This window comes from Arachis ipaensis, chromosome B04, assembly GCF_000816755.2.
Source record: "Arachis ipaensis cultivar K30076 chromosome B04, Araip1.1, whole genome shotgun sequence".
Classification (NCBI taxonomy): domain Eukaryota; kingdom Viridiplantae; phylum Streptophyta; class Magnoliopsida; order Fabales; family Fabaceae; genus Arachis; species Arachis ipaensis.
Window position 1 is genome coordinate 116,999,570 of NC_029788.2, and position 17,310 is coordinate 117,016,879.

Consider the following 17,310-nt stretch of genomic DNA (forward strand, 5'->3'; position numbering starts at 1 on the left):
AAATTTTTTCGTTTTTTTCCTTGTAGGCTATGAAAATCCTTTTTGCGGTTCAAAATATGATTTGTAAGTGAAAATCGAGAATATAGATTTCAAATTTCTCGTAATCTAAGAAATTTTTTTGTTATTTTTTGCTTTTCACGTGGAATTTTTTTTCATTTTTTCTTCTTATAATCTACGAAAATCCTTTTCGCAATCCGCAAAAAACAGACCAATCTAGACACATGATAGATTGATAGTGCTGAACTTGTTTACGCCAAATCAATCTCATTTCAAAATTAATTTCTAGCCAATACATAGTAATAAATCTTCCAATTGAAAATTGTACTTAATTATATTAACCGTTGTACTATATATGCACACCACTTTTAGCCACTATTTTAGTAATTATATTTGTATACGTATACGAATACAAAATTTTAAAATTAAAAATAAGCCCCACTTTCACTATTTATAGAAACCCTACTCACTCTTTATACACACTAAAACCTACCTCCCTCTTTCTCCTACCCTCACTCTCACTCTTAGGCACGATTCTTCTTCCTTATTCTCACTCTCAAGCGCGATTCTCCTTCCTTCTCTCTCCGATGGCACAATTCTCCTTTTTTCTCTCTCTGACGGCACGATTCTCCTTTGCTGTCTCTCAAGTGCGGTTGCGATTCTCCCTCTCTGTCTCAATCGCGAACTTCTTCGACTGCATTTTTCTTGTTTGACTCTGCAAGGTAAGCTTCTACTCCTTGTGCTTTCAATTCTTCATTTTAAACTTCTTCACCTTGATTACACGATGATGAGCAGGAACGGATGATTAATGTTTAATGTTTGTAGTGATATATTGATTTTTTTAGGTTTTTGAATTCTACTCGAGAAATTTCAACTTAGCTGATAGCTCTATGTGTTCTAGTTCTCTAAAATTTTCAATGCATGTGGAGTTTATTTTCTGTATTATCTTGATTTTTTCGGTTTTTAAATTCTACTCGAGAAATTTCAACTTAATTGATAGCTCTGTGTGTTCTAATCCTCTGAAATTTTCAATACATGTGGAATTTATTTTTTGCATTATCTTGATTTTGTTTTGTTTTTGAATTCTACTCGAAAAATTTCAACTTATCAAGCTCTGTGTATTTTAATTCTCTAAAATTTTCAATGCATTCGGAGTTTACTTTTTCAGACACAGATGTTGAAGTAAAACTAAAGATTTGTTTCTAGCTGATATACCTTTTTACTTGGATTTTTAAGTTAAGGGTTTCGAAGTGAAGTGTAAATATGCTAATTTTAATAATCGATTGATAGTATAATTGTTTTGATCAATTTAATGATCACCTATAGATGTTAGCTATTCAGATTTGTTTCTTTTTTTGGTGTGTGTTATGTGCAAAGTAGATACTTAGTTTGTTTTGTTTAATTTTATTGAGTAGTTTGATTTATTAGGAGTCTGATAATATAGGAGGTATATTTTGATAGAAATAGTTCTGATCCTTAAGGTTGAATCATATACATAAATGAGTTCTTTGGTGATTATTCTTTTGAGTTTTTGCCTAAATATGATTCTATAGATTGGTGTTTACACAGGTATTTTCAATAGATATGTATTTACTATCTAACTTTAATTTACATCTAAATCGAGATATTCATAATTGTGGAGTTAAATACATAGCATTGTCATTAAATCATTAATTTTGTTGCATATACTTACATTGTGTTATCTTAGGACTTATATTTTAAGGGATTTTGGCATTTGATTTTATAATGAAACTGAAATATATGCTGTCAATGTAGCTAAATATTCTAAATTTAGATAGATATACAATATAGCACTTAAGAGTGTGCATTTGGTGATGGATTGCCCATAAATAAGATGTTATATTGTGGGCAATTTACGTAAATAAATTGATACACTTTTAAAATTACGTAAATACATTGTTTCCAAAATGAAGACGCAAATACATTGTTTTACGTATCTATATAAACCGCTCTACCAGTAGCGGTTTACGAATATACAGAATCCGCTGCTGCCAGCCGCGGATTACGAGCAAACGTGGCAGAACAGAAACCGCTAGAGCCTGTTGCGGTTTCTGTTTGATTTGGCTTGGTCATAAACCGCTATTGCCAGTAGCGGTTTACGTTCAGTATGTGTGAGCATTGCTGCCTATATAAACCGTGGATGGGCCAAAGGTGGAGGAAGAGTGTTATTTCTCACAAATGGACGGTGAGAAAAGTTTTGTGGCTCTGGTCTATTGCTCTGGAAAAATTCAAAAGATCAAAAGTCATGGTGTGAAATTCACAGATAGAGAACCGCTTAGTATTTTTATCCGATCTTCGAGTACGTTGGCAGAGATTAAGCTCAGCATATTACGGAAGCTCGGTGCGTGTGGGATGACGTGGGTAAAAAAGTTGTTTTACAAGATTTCCATTGCCGTTGTGTCAGCTGGTGTGAGATATGAGACCTTTGTGATAAGGTCGGATGAAAACCTGCAGGTCTTGTTTCACTGCCGACGTAGTTTTCCCGAGGTGAGAATACCTGAGCTGCTTGCGAAGATGGAAGATGGTGTCGACAACTCTGGGGCATCGGCACCGAATCCTCAGTCGACCACGGTCGGTGGTGCCTCGACATCGATGCTTGTGGTAGCAGCGGCAGTTCTGATTCCTGAGCCCCAACGTGCTGGCGCTGTTCATGCTAGTGTGCCTCCTGTTGTGCCTGATTTTGAGTTTGAGGCTGGACCGGATCGAATTGAGAATGCGTTGCGTGATGATGATTCCGATGAGGAGCCGGTCGATATTGGTGGAGACAGTGATGATGATATTCCAAGAGGTACACCTACAGCCCATGGAGGTTCCGATTCTGGAACACAAGAGTACCCTCTGCACCTGTCGTCCTTGAACTTGGAAGCCATCGGCCAACAGCAGAATATAGAGGCAACCTTCGGGGGGGCAGGGTATGCATGATGCGAATCCTTTGACAGAATTCCAAATTGGCCAATCGTTCCAGAGTAAGGAGGAAGCTGTGCTGAGTGTAAAAGATTACAGCATTCGACATGGAGTTGAGTACAGAGTTATGGAGTCAGACAATCTGAAATACCAAGGGAGATGCAAAGAGTTTGGTAACGGGTGCACGTGGTTGATTCGTATAGTCATGCGAAAAAGGAAGAGCACGTGGGAAGTTAGGAGGTATAACGGACCACACAGTTGTATGGCCACATCGATATCGAGCGACCACAAGCAACTTGATTATCATGTCATATGTGCGAGGATCTTTCCATTGGTTAGAGCTGATGCGTCGGTGTCAATTAAGGTGTTGCAAGAGGTAACACAGGCGACATATGGTTTCAGGCCTAGTTATTAGAAGGTGTGGTTGGCGAAGTAGAAGGCAGTAGCACAGATCTATGGCGACTGGGAGGAGTCATATGGGGATCTGCCCCGCTGAATCCTTGGGGTCACATCTACCATGGACGGTTCCGTTGCTCTGCTGAAGACCTCCCCAATTAAAGTGGGTGATCAAGTTGATGAAGATAGAGTCTACTTTCATCGCATGTTCTAGACATTCCCTCCATATATTGAGGCATTCCGACACTGTAAGCCGCTCGTCAGTATCGACGGAACACACCTTTATGGCAAGTATGGAGGGACGTTGTTGCTGGCGATTGCTCAGGATGGAAACTCGAATATATTTCCTGTTGCATTTGCACTCGTGGAGGGGGAAAATGCAGAGTCTTGGTCATACTTTCTATCCAACCTTAGAAGATATGTTACTCCACAGCAAGGTATTCTCGTGATTTCTGATAGACACAATGACATCAAGGCTGCACTGGAGTCTGCAGATAGTGGTTGGCGACCTCCACATGCTTATTGGGCATTCTGTATTCGGCATGTTGCTGCAAATTTTGCCCTTACTTTCAAGGGGCAGGATGCGAGGAGGTGGCTGGTAAATGCCGCTTATGTGAAGACGGAAGCAAAATTTGACTATTAGTTTGACATAATAAGGAGAGAGAACCCGGCCATATGTGATTGGACAAACAGGATGGAGTATGAGAGGTGGACACAGCACAAAGATGGGGGGAGACGATATGATCACATGACGACCAACATTTCTGAGTGTGTGAACTCTGTTTTGAAGGGCACAGGAAATCTACCTGTGACGTCCTTGGTGAAGTCAACCTATCTCCGACTGGCTGAGTTGTTTGTTGTCCGAGGGCAGACGGTAAAGGCACAGTTAGGATCTGGGCACCGGTATTCGCAGGCACTTGTTAAGGCCATTGAGCGGAACTTGAAGGATTCGAGGTGCTTCACCATGACCGTGTTCGATAGGCATCAGCTTGACTATACAATGGCAGAGACTACCCCCACAGGCAAATTCTCGTTGGGTAGCTACTGGGTTTCCCTAAGAGATCGCACCTGCGATTGTGGATACTTCCAGGTGCTGCACTACCCTTGTTGCCATGCCATCGCATGCTGTGCGCAGTCACGACTAGATTGGGCCACTTACGTCGATGAAGTCTACAGCATGTCTGAGGTATTTAAGGTCTATCAGATGTCCTTTGCACCTTGTATTCTAGAGGGGCTTTGGCCCCCGTATGACGGTCCGACTTTCATTCCCGACCCGAACATGAGACGGGCAACAGAAGGACGACCGCGGTCCACCCGCATCCACAACAACATGGACGAAGCTGACACCAGTCGATCGAAGCGGTGTGGCCTGTGTAGGCAGCCCGGTCACACCCGAAGGAGTTGCCCTCAGCGAGGTTCTACCAGCGGCATCTAGGTTTATCATGGTTTAGGTCCTTTGTATTAGGTTATGTGTCAGTTTACCAGTTATCAGTTTGTTGGTTGTTCTTATGAATGTGTTACTTTGTGTTACAAGTGACCTTTAATTGTGATCAATTTATTAATTACCCTTAATTTAAGTAGTTGTTTATCACTTTGCTACTTTGTATTAACGTACTCGGAACTAAATCAATTCGACGATATGAAGGAAAAATCGACATTCCTTTATACAAATGATCATATAGTCATGAATATATGTATATAAATAGCCATATAGTAGTCGATGAAGATCCCAAATAACAGTCATCCATAACAATTAAACATAAAGTCACTAATAAGTAGCTAAATCACATACCCAAAATAAAAATACAACACACCAGACTAATCATCGCGATCATCCTGGGCGGCAGCATCAAAAGAACCAAGCAGATGGGATCCCATCCCATAGCAAGCGGGACGCCTGACTCTAATCGGTCGGGCTGCCTCCTGTGCGGCGTCATCAACCGGAGGGTCTACCCCAAACGCAGACTGGCGAGTCCCTCCCATGGTGAACCAAGTATCCATCGGCTACCTGCAGGCTCGTTAAGATCCGCCACATACTGTCCTTAGTAGTTAGGTGCCTGGTCTTGCATCTTTGTCATATGTGGGTGGTAAGCTGCGGTATCAAACTGCATATCCGGCATCTGCGGGTGGTAAGGCGGGGCATCAAATTGCACATGGGACAGGCCAGCATCATCCCTAATCATCACAGCGAACTCTACATAAAACTGTGAGCTACCCATCTGATCATTTAAATCCACAGTCATCGTCGCCGTAGCGGGATCAGCATACATCTGTGAACTGGGCTCAGGCAGCGGAGAGTAGGATCTAGTGGTGAATGTCCCGCCTCCAGCCTCAGTCGATGTGTTCCCACTAACTCCACCATGAAACTGGGTGGCACCCACAGTGCTCCTACGTCTCGCACTGGCCCGACGAACACGGTGATCGCCCCCATCTCTAGCATCCTCTCCTGCATCATCCTCCTGCATCATGTCATCTAACCATCGCCACTCTCGACCGGTGGCCTGGGTACCAACACGACGGCGTCTCTCAACACGCCGGTTGTCCGGCATATCATGTAGTCGTGATCTGCGTGGGACCTGAGACGACTTCTCTGAAAGGCCTTTGACGGTATCTCGGTGCCCCTAGGATCTGCGAATGCTACCCCTGGGCTAAGGAACCTATGTGCCTCAAGGTACCACCAATCTAAGTAATCAAAGGAGGGACCAGGATCTGCCACTCGCTCGATGGCAATGACGGCATCAAGTCTGTTCCCCCAGTGTAAATGCCAGGCCTGATAGTAATGGGGGAACCACTTATCTCCTCCCCTCCCGTCCTTAGCATGCAGCCAGTCTATGTTCAAAGCATCCTCGGGGATATGCTGCACTCTACCAAGCTGTGGGACAATCCTATCAACCTGATCCCACTCGATGACCACAAAGTATATCAAAGTAGTGACCGCTCGCCATATGCGACAATGCTCCTCTGTAAGTATCTCCGGATGGACCACAGCAAGTATATCAAGCGCGGAGTAGGGCTCCCATACAATCTGAAAATTTAAAACCCATCAGACATTACCACAACAATTATATATTTAGTCACGACTCGAAAGCATACCACAAACAAAAAGCCTAACACTTATAATACTTACATCGCGAGCGGTCAACCGATCCAACGCAAGGCGATAATTGATGACCCTTTGTTCCTTGCCATCGTTCGTAGGTAAGTAAGCAGACCACCTAAATAGAAAACATATGAGACACAAACTTAAAAAATCCGGCCATAACATTTTCAAACTTTCGAAAACATAACCAATACCTGGATGCTAGCGGAAAGGATAAAACCTCAAACCCAGACGGCCTCAGCGACGGAAACCACCAGAATATCCAACTCTGTAGCAACTGGAGGGGACCTGCAAGGTTGGTCACATTTCTGTTCGCTATCCGACACATGCATCGGTACAACCACGCCAAAGCGGCCGACCCCCAGCGATACCTCCCCATGTCATCAAGGTTCGCCACAAATGGCAACCACCGTATACGTACCCAGTTCGCACTCTTGTCCCCAAATAACTGAGTGGATAACAACATCATGGTGTACGCACGTGCGTAAATGCGGACAGTCTCCTTGGTCGCATCTGCTGGTAACACCCTATCCTCTCGTGGAACCATGTAAAGTGGACTGTCATCTGCTTGACCTTATTCGGTGGTGGCAGCTCAGCGAATAGGTCTTGAAACCACTCCCAAGCTGGTCGGCCACCCTCCATGAATTTCTCAAACTCACCAAGGCAACCACTCACAGCCTCCCCATCGACAGGCAACCCTAGCTGAAACACCACGTCTTGCAATGTCACTGTGCACTCTCCGAAAGGCATGTGAAATGTGTGCGTCTCAGGATGCCACCTCTCAACGAACGCACTAACCAAGGGCTCATCCAACCAGAACCAGTGGCTATTTAGCCTGGCCAAATGGTACAATCCAGCCCTCTCTAAATACGGGATGATCTTTTCATGCATGGGCATATTTTGTTGCCTTCTCACACTATATATACACCTAGATGGCTGCACAGAACATGAAAGATATACAGCAAATAATTAAATTCTGCTATCCACAACAAATCCCCCTATCTAACAATAACAAATATCTTAAACCGTCAACAAACAAGGAACCAATAAACCAATTAATCTATGAACCTATAACTCAGTCGTCAAATCAAATTAAAGATTCATATCATAAAAACTTATTACAATAGTAAAAATAATAGAACTCTAAATCGAATATTTAACAGCCACAATTATAAAAATATTATAATACCGAATATAAAACTTCATATCATACAAATATATCAACCGAAATAAAATAAACAACCAGCACAACTATCAAACTTTGGCAACTTAAAACAAAAATATGTTCAACAAAATAGTTGTAAAAAATAAAAAAAGGACATGTATAAAAACATTCATCGACGGGAACTAAATTCAGTTAACTAATCATTTTTATAAATTAACGAAAAAAAAACCCAGCCCAAACCGACTAAACTAACATCCTAACATGTGAAGCCTAATTTCAAACTAGAGGGATTAATCTATAAATTCTAATTCATCTGCCTTACATACCATTTTTCTAATTAACAAATGCTAACGCTAATAAAAAAAATTAACTTACCTCGTCACCATTGGAACCAGCAATATGCGCAACACCGTTCAGTCGGTACAAGCTCCTTCCGTTTGCCATGATATCCCGCCGGAGGTCGGCACTCAGATATCCCGGACCCGCTCTCAACTTGCTCTGACCTCTCTCTACAATTTCCTCTCTCTAACTAACCTATATATCACTCCAAATGAGTAATCCGCGGCTTCCTTCCATAGTTTATATAGGCAGCCACCATCAATGTAAACCGCTATAGGCTCTAGCAGTTTACACACGCACACCAACGCACATAAACTGCTACTGACAGCAGCGGTTTATGACCAAGCCAAATCAAACAGAAACCGTGACAGGCTCTAGCGGTTTATGTTTTGCCATGTTTGCTCGTAATTCGCGGCTGGCAGCAACGGATTCTGTATATTCATAAACCGCTACTGCCAGTAGCGGTTTATATAGATACGTGAAACAATGTATTTGCGTCTTCATTTTGGAAACAATGTATTTGCGTAATTTTGAAGGTGTAACAATTTATTTACGTAAATTGCCCTTATATTGTAGTTATTGTAATAGGTAATGATAATTGGTGAATTAGTAATATCGTATATGTATATCTACCTATAAACGCTATCCATCTGTATAGTTCATTCTTTTGTGGGATTAATAAAATTTCTAAGGTTATAGGATTAACTCAAACCAGGCCTTACCAGGAGAGCCTTATACATTAACCATCTTTGAACTATGGATCACTCTTAAATAGGAGAAAGAAAAGAAAGAACATTTTTTTTATTTTTAATTTTCATAAGAGAAAAAAATGAGTTGGAGTCTATTCGTAATATGAGTTGGAGTCTCATTTTTTTAATTTTATTTTTAATTGATTATAACTAGATTTTTATGACATGAATTGGAGTCTGTTTGATTATTATATTAAATAAGTTTGATTATAGCATAGTTGATGTTACCTTTGGCATGTTTGATTATAACTGAATTTTCGTTATTTGATTTGGAGTCTGTTTGATTATGCTTAGGTTTTAAAACATGATAGATATTAAAGCATGTTTGATTATAGCATACTTAATATTTGATTATTGCATGAATTTTAACTTTTTTTTTTATTTTTTGAATTTGATTGGATTTTGGTTGTTTAATTTGTTAGTTTTGAAAAATGCAAAAGAAGATTGCACCAAAACGAATAGAAAGAGAACCAGAAAACTAGGACACTAAAGAAAAGAAAGGAAAAAATATATTCAAAGAAACTTCGAAGAAGATGGCGTGGATAAAAGTATTTTGTCTTTAGTTTTTTGTTTTTTATTTGGTATCTATATTTTGATTATCTTGTTTCCTATGTTGACAAAGTTCATTTTTATTAATGGAGTGTTATGTTGACACGAGATATGCACCAAACTTGTTAGTGACATTTTCTTCCGACTATTTGAATGATGCGCAACACAATAAGGTCCGAGCATTGGGTTTTGGATCCCTCTATTGGGTATTCCCAAGAAAAATTTAAACCATGATTTGATTTTGGCCCTTGTAAATGCCTATAATCCCTCCAAGTTTCATCTTTTCACTTCAATAGAAAAAGTAGATGTTACTTGAGAATCAGTTGTAGCTGTCTTGGAATTGTGTTTATACGGTAATAATTAAAATTTCTTTAAAATTATTTAGTTTTATTAGTTAGAATTGACTGTAAAAATTTGATTTTTAGTATCATTTGATTGGTATAGGAGTATAACTATATATTAAATCTGAATCTTACATTACTGATGACTTGGTTGTTGAACTTTTTACATATTGAAGTTATTAATCTTAAAAATATCGTGCTATGCTGAGTTTGATTATCATGTTGAATGAGTTTGATAATACTCAGATTTTAAAACATCTTATTGCAACATATTTAATTATAATCATATTTCTCTCATTATTTTTTTTTAAAATAGGTGACCCATTCAAGAAGGTAATTGAAGAGCATGAGCCCATACTTTTAGAATTTAGAAAAAAACTCCAACCTCTTTGAGAGAAATCATGTTAAAAAATTCGAGAGAAGGTCCCAGATTTAAGAGAGCATTCTTGTTGTATGCGTTGGTAACATTTTTGTTGCCAATAAATACAACAATGACTCGGGATAAAATTTTTCATTTATAATTGATGCTGATAATCCAGCGAAGTACAATTGGATTAGATGCATTGTTGATGACCTTATTGATGGAGCTAACAACTTCAAACAAGGAGTGATGTCAAAGTTTGAATATATGCATGTATGTGCTTCAGGTATTTTTTTATTTAAACTAATTTTGTGTTTGATTATTATCTAAAGCATGTTGGATTATAATATAAATTTAATTAATTGAATTTAGATTTTATACTTTCGTAAGCAAAAATATGGACTCTTTGATTTTGAGAAAGAACCACAATCGCCTTGGCTTCTCCATTGGACAAATGATAGAATTTCTGACTAATTAGCATTAAAAAGAAAAAGTTTATCGGTACTTACATTGTCCACTCTCTAAAATGTTATTTTCTATCTATAAACTAATTATGCACGTATTATGGGGGCTGGTTAAGTCAAGGGAGGAGCAATCTTTGCCTAAACAGCCAGTCCGAGTCCGACCAAAGAAAAAAGTTGTGAAAGAGGCTGTCAAAGTGAAAAAACAGTAAAGTGGGAAGAGGAAAGTGGTAGGCAGTCCTAACAAGGACAAAAAAGACCTAAGGCAAGAAGATTCTACAAAAATAAAGAGAGAAAAAAAGCAAGAAGCAAACACAACTTCCAATGAAAAGTAAGTTAATTTGGTAAATAATACATGTTTTGTTTATTGACATCCTTTGTGTTTGAAGTAGCAAATAATAGTAATTTATTTTGTGTGTGAATGTGATAATTTCTTGGTTGCTGAATATGTTTTTAATTTGATACATCCTTTGATGAACCTGCTTGCTAGAGGATCCAAACCACAATCAAAATTTTCAATTCTATTACATTATAGACACCAATCTTGTGCATAATTCAACCTCTGAATTTGATAAGCCATTGCCTATCATTCTCATAGTTCTGCATGTAATTTCTTAGTTGTTGAGAATTCTTGTTTCAGATTCTTTCTTTTGGTTTTGTTCTAATTTTGGTTTTGCATGGATTCTTTTGTGTGGTTTTGATATAATTGATGTTTATCATATCTGGATTAATATTTAAGTTTTTGATGAAGATCCAATATTATGTTATTTATTGTTGTTTATTTTTCAATCTTATGTTATCTATTTAGTATTAAATGTAAAATTTTCACCAAAAAACAATTGACTAGATATATAAAAAAATAAGAAATAAATTAAACTATTTATTTAAACTCATAAGTTGCTGAATATGTTTCTAGTTTGATTATATCCTTAGTTTTTCTTGCATTATTCACAGCTGAAATGTTGAAACTGAAAAGGAAACAGGCTGGTCATCAAGACGGAATATTGAAATTGAAAAAAAAAACACGCTCACCATCAGTGTCTAACTTCTACCTTAAAGTTGAATTTCCTTCAACACCTCTAACACCTTTGACCTTAGATTCAATTGATGTTCCAACGCAACAAGTATTGGGTTCAAAAACTCCATTTCTAAATCAAACAACGGATGTGCCAATAGATGTGTCAAAACCAATTGTTGAAGAATTAAAGTTGAATTCTGATATGATCGAAAAATTATACGACTGGGTGATGGACGAATGGAAAGATGGAGAGAAGATTGTGGCAACATTTATTGGGGAGCGCAATGTCTTCCTTAGAAGGACTAATGCGCAAACAATGAAGCCACAAAGTCATAGATAATTGAGTTAGTAATACAAAATATTTTGTTTAGTTAGTATAAAGTATTTATTCTATTTTTGAATTTGATTATTTGGTTACTAATTGTTTGCTTTGCTTGTATTAAGGTGGTCAACTATTATTCATGCATGCTTAATGAGTTAAAACAAACAAGATTCAAGAATGATATATATTGCATGAATTCAAATCCAATGGTAAGAAATTTTACTATGTATCTCTTCCTTTTTTTTTATTTGACAGATTTTGTTCTATTTTAATTTATGACCAATTTGATTCTAACTGCAGTTGTTGAGTTTTTATAAAGATTGGTAGGATGGGAAGAGCTATACATAAGTTGACGTAGGATGTGTATCTAGGATCCCAAATTTTGACAAAATTAGGATGCGAGGAAGAAAACTTGTTTTCTTACTTTTTTTTTTCTATAACCGTCATTGGTAGTCATATGCATTAGATATTTGTAATAACAAGGCTTATGTCCTAAACCCTTTGTTCACATCTAAAACTGCTGAACAGCAAAAAATAGATCAATATGTTGTAAGTTTGTTTTGTTATAACAACTTTTATTTAGGTATGAATATTGGATTATCATTTAAGTTTGACAATTTCATAACTTTTTTAATAAGTTATCTTGACAACATGATAGCAATTGCGGATCCTGAATATGTTCAAATTTCCTCAACTCCAACAATTGAATATATGAACTTGCCCAAATAACCAAACCTGCATGACTGTAGTTTGATTTGAATAACAGAAGGATTGCCACAGATTAAAGAAAAAACAACAATTTCATCCATTTCATTACAAACCAACCACAATTATGCAGGTTTGGTGGTTTGGGCAAGTCTATATATTTAATTGTTGGAGTTGAGAGAGTTTAAACATATACAGGAACCATAATTGCTATCATGTTGTTAAGATAACTTACCTATAAAAAAGTCATGAAATTGTCAAACTTAAATGATAATCAAATATCCATCTATTTTTAATATATAAAAGTAGATGCATGAGTTTACCCACATTACTTTTAAGACATTTTTCTCTTCCTACTAATGACATGTCAACAACATTGCTTACTTGGCAAAATTTTAGAATCAACCACTCAATTTTTGCCAAATCATTTATTATTTCCAAATCAACAAAAAAATAAAATATATAAAAATTTGTAACCAAATTTGTAACCTACAGACATATTGAATTCATATTCCTATATTTATTATATTTCACCATTATAATAATACAATAAATTTATAACCCCAATAATTAATTTATTAATTTCTATAAATAACTCATTAAATGTAATAAACATCCATATTACAAATGTCATAATAATATTATTAATCATAATAAATTTTATTATTACAAATATTCAAATTCCATACTACTTGAATTACTTATATAAGTCTCTTATCACTATTCCTTCAAATAACATAAACTTTAGCACAAAAAATTTATTTTTGAACTACACATCTCAAACTTACTCAATAGAATATCATTCTTTGGACAATATCACCAAACAAACGTTTACACATTTAATTTAATTCTACAAAACATAGCAATTTTTAATATTTATTATATTATCATTAATTTATCGATGCGCGGGTCTCATTCTAGTACATAAATAAAAGTTGTTATAACAAAACAAACTTACAATGTATTGATCTATTTTTTTCCATTGAACAGTCTTAGATGTGAACAAAGCGTTTAAGATATAAAACTTGTTATTAAAAACATCTAATGCATATAACTACCAATGACGGTTATAGCAAAAAGGTAAGAAAACAAGTTTTCTTCCTTGCATCCTAATTTTGTCAAAATTTAGGATCCTAGATGCACACTCTATGTCAACTGATGTATAGCTCTTCCCACCCTTTCCATCTTTATAAAAACTCAATAACTGCAGTTAAAATTAAATTGGTCATAAATTAGAATAAAACAAAATCTGTCAAATAAAAAAAAAAGATACATAGTAAGATTTCTTATCACTGGATCTGAATTCATGTAATATATATCATTCTTGAATCTTGTTTGTTGTAACTCATTAAGCATGCATGAATAATAGTTGACCACCTTGATACAAACAAAGCAAACAATTAGTAACCAAATAATCAAATTCAAGAATAAAATAAATACTTTATACTAAACAAAATATTTTGTATTACTAACCCAATTATCTATTTGATTTCATGGCTTCATTATTTGCGCATTAGTCCTTTTAAGGAAGACATTGCGTTGTTCACTAAATGTTGCCACAATCTCCTCTCTATCTTTCTGTTCGTCCATTATTCAGTCGTATAATTTTTCAGTTATATCCGATCCAACTCTAATTCCTCAACGATTGGTTCTGACACATCTATTAGCACATCTATTGTTTGGTTTAGAGATGGCGTCTTTGAACTCAACACTTCTTGGGTTGGAACATCAATTGAATTCAAGGTCATAGGTGTTGGAGGAAATTCAACTCCAAGGTCGAAGCTAGACATTGATGATGAGCGTGTTTCTTTTCAATTTCAATATTTTGACTGTGGATAATGCAAGAAAAACCAAGGATGTAATTAAACTAGAAATATATTCAGCAACTAAAGTTGTGAGTTTAAGTAAATAGTTTAATTTATTTTCTATTCTTTTGTATATCTAGTTAATTTTTTTTGTGTGAAAATTTTACATCTAAAACTAAATAGATAACATAACATTGAAAATTAAACAACAATAGATAACATAACATTGGATCTTGATCATAAACTTAAATATTGACCCAAATAAGATGAACATCATATATTAAAACCACACAAAAGAATCAATGCAGAACCAAAATAAAAACAAAACCAAAAAAAGTTCTGAAAACAAAAATTCACAACAACTGAGATAATACCTCGAGAACTTTGAGAATGATAAGCAGTGGCTTATCAGAGGCTGAATTATGCACAAGATTGGTGTCTATAATGTAAAAAACAGAAGAGAATAATAGAATTGAAAATTTTGATTATGGTTTGGATCCTTTAACAAGCAGGTTCATCAAAGGATGTAATCAAACTAAAAACATATTCAGCAACCAAAATCAAATGATGTAATCAAATTAAAAACATATTCATCAACCAAGAAATTATCACATTCACACACAAAACAAATTACTATTATTTGCTACTTCAAACACAAAGGATGTCAATAAACAAAACATGTATGTTTTACCAAATTAACTTACTTTTCATTGGAAGTTGTGTTTGCTTCTTGCTTTTTTTCTCTCTTTATTTTTTGTAGAATCTTGTTGCCTTAAGTCTTTTTTGTCCTTGTTAGGACTGTCTACCACTTTTCTCTTCCCACTTTGCTGTTTTTTCACTTTGGCAGCCTCTTTCACAACTTTTTTCTTTGGTTGGACTGGCCGTTTAGGCACAAATTGCTCCTCCCTTGACTTAACCAGCCCCCCATAATACGTGCGTAATTAGTTTATAGATAGAAAATAAAATTTTGGAGAGTGGACAATGTAAGTACCAATAAATTTTATCTTTCTAATGCTAATTGGTCAGAAATTCTATCCTTTGTCCAATGGAGAAGCCAAGGCAGATTTTGGTTCTTTCTCAAAATCAAAGGTTCTATATTTTTGCTTATGGAAGTATAAAATCTGAATTCAATTAATTAAAGTTAGATTATAACCAAACATGCTTTTAGATAATAATCAAACATAAAATTAGTTTAAATCAGAAATACCTTAAGCACATATATACATCCATTCAAACTTGACACCATTCTTTGTTTGAAGTTGTTAGCTTCATCAATAAGGCCATCAATAATGCATCTAATCCAATTGTAATTCATTGGATTATCAACATCAATTACAAATGAAAAAATTTTATCCCGAGTCATTGTTATATTTATTGGCAACAAAAAACATTACCAATGTATACAACAAGAATGCTCTCCTAAATCTGGAATCCCTTCTTGGATTTTTTAACATGATTTTTCGTAAAGCATTTGGAGCTTTTTTCCTGAATTCTAAAAGCATGGGCTTATACTCTTCAGTTACCTTCTTGAATGTGTCACCTATTTCAAGGGGTTTTGACATTTGATTTTATGATAAAACTGAAATATATGCTATCAATGTAGCTAAGTATTCTAAGCTTAGATAAATATATAATATAGCACTTGAAAATGTGCAATTTGGTGATGGATTGCATAGGAATAAGATGTTATATTGTAGTTATTGTAATAGATAATTGTAATTGGTGAATTAGTAATATCGTATATGAACTTTTCCAAACAATCAAATCTGCATGATTGTGGTTTGTTTGTAATGAAATGAATGAAATTGTGGAAACCATCCAAAGACATGTCACAATGTAAGTTTCTTTCTAAAACCTGTGCATTGTTTGGTGTATTTTATTGGATTTTGGTTGCTGAATTTGGTTGTTGAATTTGTTTGATTATAGCATGAGTTTTAGCTTTTTTTTTTGTTAAAGTCATGTACTTGATTATTATAGTTGCTGAAGTTTGATTTTGGTTGCTGAACTTATTTGTAGCTTGAGGATGTGACTAAATCTTAGATGCTGAAATCAGTTTAGTGTGTATGGTTTGATTTAAATAACAGAAGGATTGCCATAGATTAAGGAAGTATATCATCATGCAAAATTGCAAATGCTTCTATGCCCACAAAATGATTGCGGAACTAAGATTTTGGAGCTAATAAAGGATTATAAAACCCATGAAAAAATGAAAGGAAAAAACAAAAAAAAATAGCATAAAGAAGCCCCAAAGATTGCCAATAAAAGAAAAAGAAAGAAAAAAGAAAAGAAATGCTTGGATACCACAAAGGAGGCAAAAGCACCAAGACAAGGAAAACTAGGAGCCTCCCGTTAATCTGTACGCAAATGTCGAGACGACAACCTTGGAAAAAATAATTTGAGATGAAGGAAGGAAAGTCCGAGAAAATTTTGGGACACATTGAAGAAGAAGGAATTGATTATAAAAATTTTCTTTAAGATTGATTTTTAGGGTAATGAACAAGAAAAATTTGAGAAAAAATCAGTTAGAATGATGTAGTGAAAAGCTAAATAGGAGCAAATTTATTGGTACACAGATCAGTTAGCAATTTTTTGGCATCATATTTGTTCTTGTCTTTGACTACTGAATTTAATTATTATGTTTATTGCGTTTGATTATACTCAAATTTAGTGTCATATTTGCAAGTTTCTCTGTCTTTGCTTATAAAAAATTAATTGTAAAGAAGATTAAAATTGCAGATTGAAACATAGTTTAGTATTATATTTACAAGTTTTTACCTTTGCTTATTCAATTACATCTGATCTGTGACATTGCAAGTAGTTTAGTTTGTATCATAATTTACAGAGAGGCAACTTGGTAGTGTGAGTTATAGTTTATCAAAGGACATTTTTATGTCATGAAAATTCATTGACTAAAGAACATAAAGGACAGTTAGATGGGCCATTATGAATAGTGAAAGAAGGTTTCTTACATATTGAAGTTATTAATCTTAAAAATATCATGCTATGTTGAGTGCAAAGACTTTACCTGCTCCCTTCCTACTTTATTTTTTGGTATTATCATCTTGTCCAATCAAATA